Below are 5640 nucleotides of genomic sequence, written 5' to 3'. Positions count from 1 at the left end.
GGGGTAAACTATTTATATAAGCACTTTTCTACCCTATTTTCCCAGATATTACATTTCACCTTGTATTGTGTTAATCTCAAGATAATTACTCCTAACATGACATTGACTCAGGGCACTGTTTGATTAATCTCCTGTCAGGAGACTCCTGATGTCTTACTGTAATTACTAATTGTGACTTGTCTCAACTTGCTTTCAAGGTTATTCAATGGTAAATTCTCCAAGAGTATTGCTCAACTTCTACATCCTCTCACACCACCTTGTGAAATGGGTCAGAGTTTAATATGAATGTTAATATAAGATTTAGTTCATTATTCACTTAAACTGTTCTCAGCAGCCCTGATCTATCATGCAGCAGGTAGCCTAGTGGTTCAAGCATTGGGCCAGTTACCAAAAAGTCGCTGGTACAAATACCCGAGCAGACAAGGTGCAAAAATGTCTGCACTTAACCCCAATTTGCTTCAGGGGTGCACTACTATGGCTACTACTAAAACACATTTCGCTACATTTATCAGCTGTATGTGACAAAACAAACTGCTTCAGGGAGAGGGGAGGAGAGTCTCAGTTAATTTACAATATGTGTAAAGCTAGTTGTTAGTCTGTACTTAAAACATATCAATTATATAAAGCCCACATGAAACGCTAGTCAAGGGCTAGGTAAGAATGTGTGAAATTCTAAGTTCAGAAGAAAAACACCCACCACTCCTCTGAGCTGCACGTCTCAGATTGGGAGCACTGTCCAATCCCAGAAATTCTGAGATTTTAACTTTACTTTAAAGGCACAATTAAGAGTGTTTTTTTGCTGTACCCTGTACCTATACCAAATTGAGTAAAAAAAAATGTTAACACTTAATCTAACTGAATGAAGAGGTCAAAACAATAGAAAGACCTATACATAACAATTATCAATTGAGTTATATTGCAACTTTCCTGAGGATGTTGACCATTTAGTTGTCATGCGATTATGTTGCACTGACAAAGTTTTCAGCAGGTGGCACTATTTCCCAGTGACAAGGCCTGGTTTTCCAAAAGCATTTTAAGGTTAAATTCATCGTTAACTTCGTAGGAGCATCATTAAAAGCCATCGCTACTAAAGTTGCTCTTGAAAACGGACGTTATTTATCTACTGCCTCGGACCACTCACAGAACAGTGAAGTACGTTGTTAGATGCGTTTTTTCCCTACCGAATCACTGAAGATCGCTAAACTGCCGATATAGACCGCTGTTAACTTCACAACAAAATTGACTACGAATACAAAGTTGCCCGTGTCTGAAATTGTTATAAACGTGAAGGATAAAAAATAATAATCTTAAAATGAAAACCAAGATGACTACCAGGGGTTTATGCATCAGATTGAGCAACAACAAAAAGTATACATTACTATAAATTTTTAAAAAGACAGTCCCACCCCACACTCGCTACATACAGGTATGCAAACTAGTCACCTTTCGGCGAAATTCGCCTTTTCCAAAATTCGGTGAAGTCGGAAGTTTACATACACTTAGGCTGGAGTCATTTAAACTCGTTTTTTAAACACCACACATTTCTTGTTAACAAACTATAGTTTTGGCAAGTCGATTAGGACATCTACTTTGTGCATTTTCTAACAATTGTTTACAGATTATTTCACTATAATTCTCTGCATCACAATTCCAGTGGGTCAGAAATGTACATACACTAAATTGACTGTGCCTTTAAACAGCTTGGAAAATTCAAAAATTCATGTCATGGCTTTAGAAGCTTCTGATAGTCTATTTGACATCATTTGAGTCAATTGGAGGTGTACCTGTGAATGTATTTCAAGGCCTATCTTCACTCAGTGCCTCTTTGCTTGACATTATGGGGAAATCAAAAGAAATTAGCCAAGACCTCAGAAAAATAATTGTTCACCTCCACAAGTCTGGTTCATCCTTGGGAGTGCCTGAAGGTACCATATTCATCTGTACATACAATAGTACGCAAGTATAAACACCATGGGACCACGCAGCTGTCATACCGCTCAGGAAGGAGACTCATTCTGTCTCCTAGAGATTAATGTATTTTGGTGCGAAAAGTGCAAATCAATCCCAGAACAACAGCAAAGGACCTTGTGAAAATGCTGGAGGAAACGAGTCCTATATCGACATTACCTGAAAGGCCGCTCTGCAAGGAAAAGGCCACTGCTCCAAAACCGCCATAAAAAAAGCCAGACTACGGTTTGCAACTGCACATGGAGACAAAGATCATACTTTTTGGAGAAATGTCCTCTGGTCTGATGAAACACAAATACAACTGTTAGGCCATAATGACCATCGTTATGTTTGGGGGGGGGGGGGCTTGCAAGCAAAAAAACACCATCCCAACCGTGAAGCACGGGGGTGGCAGCATCATGTTGTGGGGGTGCTTTGCTGCAGGAGGGGCTGGTGCACTTCACAAAATAGATGGCATCATGAGGGAGGGAAATTATGTGGATATATTGAAGCAACATCTCAAGATGTAATCCCTCTACCCCCCCCTAAAAGATTTAGATGCACTATTGTAAAGTGGCTGTTCCACTGGATGTCATAAGGTGAATGCACCAATTTGTAAGTCGCTCTGGATAAGAGCGTCTGCTAAATGACTTAAATGTAATGTGAAATGTCAAGACATCAGTCAGGAAGTTAAAGCTTGGGTCTTCCAAATGGACAATGACCCCAAGCATACTTCCAAAGTTGTGGCAAAATGGCTTAAGGACAACAAGTCTAGGTATTGGAGTGGCCTTCACAAAGCTCTGACCCCCCCTCCCATAGAAAAACTGGTGGGCAGAACTGAAAAACTGAAGAAAAAAAAACTGAAAACTGAAAAAGCGAGGAGGCCTCCAAAAATATTGCTTTTGTTGTGTTACTTGACAGTAACACTTGTGTGTGAGTGAGGGGGGATTATTACATTTTGTACTCAGTGAATGTTATTTTTGCACACATGTAGCCTTGTACACTTGATCAATATCTACTATAGTGATCACTATAATAGAGCAAAAATAGAATGTTTGTTTCATTCTATTTCTACTATTTCTATTTCTACTAATATGTTTTTTTCCCCCAAGTGCAATATTTAGATGTGTGTGGTCACACGCGTTCTGTTATAAAGGCTGTCATGGCTAACTGCAATATTAGTGTATTGTTTTTTCTCAAGACTTGAGTGTCATTTGCAGTAAAGTCCAGGCAACACATTTACATTTAAGTCATTTAGCAGACGCTCTTATCCAGAGCGACTTACATAACATTGGATTGCTTTCCTTACATTTTCTAGCTGTGAGTTAGGTTCACATGAACCACTTTTTATTTTACACACATACTGATCATGTAGATCATATATTATTTGTTGTATAATTAAAACCTCCCCCTAGCAGGGACTTGTTGCATGTTTCAGTGCAAAAAAAAGTGTCACCTTTTTGGGCCCTCGCCAGTTTGCATCCCTGTATACAACATAACATTTTTTTGGTGAAAACCCATCAGTAGAGTGGGAAATAAAAAATCACTTGTTTCCGTACATGCGAATTTAAACGTAAAAGGTATTTTATGTGCACTACATCATCACCAACAGCCTTTTATCCGTAACGAGTAAATTTGATGGAAGAAACATCTCTGGAGGGAAATGAGCGTATGCATATTTTACAATATTCGCATGAAAATCTGTCGCCAATTGGATGGAAACATAGCTATAGGCCTATATATTTCAATTATATCAAATCAAATTTATTTATATATCCCTTCGTGCATCAGCTGATATCTCAAAGTGCTGTACAGAAACCCAGCCTAAAACCCCAAACAGCAAGCAATGCAGGTGTAGAAGCACGGTGGCTAGGAAAAACTCCCTAGAAAGGCCAAAACCTAAGATGAAACCTAGAGAGGAACCAGGCTATGTGGGGTGGCCAGTCCTCTTCTGGCTGTGCCGGGTGGAGATTATAACAGAACATGGCCAAGATGTTCAAATGTTCATAAATGACCAGCATGGTCAAATAATAATAAGGCAGAACAGTTGAAACTGGAGTAGCAGCACGGTCAGGTGGACTGGGGACAGCAAGGAGTCATCATGTCAGGTAGTCCTGGGGCATGGGCCTCCGAGAGAGAGAAAGAAAGAGAGAATTAGAGAGAGCATATGTGGGGTGGCCAGTCCTCTTCTGGCTGTGCTGGGTGGAGATTATAACAGAACATGGCCAAGATGTTAAAATGTTCATAAATGACCAGCATGGTCGAATAATAATAAGGCAGAACAGTTGAAACTGGAGCAGCAGCACGGCCAGGTGGACTGGGGACAGCAAGGAGTCAGACCATTCCATTAAAATGGAGCTCTATAGGAGAGAGCCCTGCCTCCAGCTGTTTGCTTAGAAATTCTAGGGACAATTAGGAGGCCTGCGTCTTGTGACCGTAGCGTACGTGTAGGTATGTACAGCAGGACCAAATCAGAGAGATAGGTAGGAGCAAGCCCATGTAATGCTTTGTAGGTTAGCAGTAAAACCTTGAAATCAGCCCTTGCTTTGACAGGAAGCCAGTGTAGAGAGGCTAGCACTGGAGTAATATGATCACATTCTTTGGTTCTAGTCAGGATTCTAGCAGCCGTATTTAGCACCAAATGAAGTTTATTCAGTGCTTTATCCGGGTAGCCGGAAAGTAGAGCATTGCAGTAGTCAAACCTAGAAGTGACAAAAGCATGGATTCATTTTTCTGCATCATTTTTGGACAGAAAGTTTCTGTTCTATATAAATATTTTCACATAAAAGTGTTTCCACCATCATTTCTTGCATAATTCATTTTACTGAAACAAAACAATCCCACCTTGTCTAGTGTATTTTCTTTTGTCAACATTTAGAAAGTTTACTGAAAAATGTTCTGTTTCCATTAGGCCTGTCATTACATTTTACGCTGAAAAACATCCACACAGCATGGTGCTGCCATCCTCATGCTTCGCCGTAGGCATGATGCCAGGTTTCCTTCAGACGTGACGCTTGGCATTCAGGCCAAAGAGTTCAATCTTAGTTTCATTAGACTAGAGAATCTTGTTTCTCGTGGTCTGAGAGTCTTAAGGTGCCTTTTGGCAAACTCCAAGCGGGCTGTTGTGCCTTTTACTGAAGAGTGGCTTCTGTCTGGCCACTCTGACATAAAGGCCTGATTGGCGGAGTGCAGCAGATGGTTGTCCTTCTTGAAAGTTCTCTGGAGCTCTGTCAGAGTGACCATTGGGGTCTTGGTCATCTCTCTGACCAAGGCCCTTCTCCCCCAATTGCGATTGCTCAGTTTGGCCGGGCGGCCAGCTCTAGGAAGAGTCTTGATGGTTCAAAACTTCTTCCATTTAAGAATGATGGAGGCCACTGTGTTCTTGGAGACCTTCAATGCTGCAGAACTTTTTTGGTACCCTTCCCCAGATCTGTACCCCAACTCAATCCTGTTTATTATGGAGCTCTACAGACAATTCCTTCGACCTCATGGCTTGGTTTATGCTCTGACATGTACTGTCAACTGTAGAACCTTATATAGACCGGTTTGTGCCTTTCCAAATCATGTCCAATCAATTGAATTTACCACAGATGGACATCAATCAAGTTGTAGAAACATCTCAATGATGATCAATTTTGAGTCTCATAGCAAAGGGTCTGAATACTTTTATTTTTAATACATTTGCAACATTTT

The sequence above is a fragment of the Oncorhynchus gorbuscha genome, linkage group LG02, assembly GCF_021184085.1.
Source record: "Oncorhynchus gorbuscha isolate QuinsamMale2020 ecotype Even-year linkage group LG02, OgorEven_v1.0, whole genome shotgun sequence".
Taxonomy (NCBI): Eukaryota; Metazoa; Chordata; class Actinopteri; order Salmoniformes; family Salmonidae; genus Oncorhynchus; species Oncorhynchus gorbuscha.
This window is presented reverse-complemented; position numbering follows the sequence as displayed.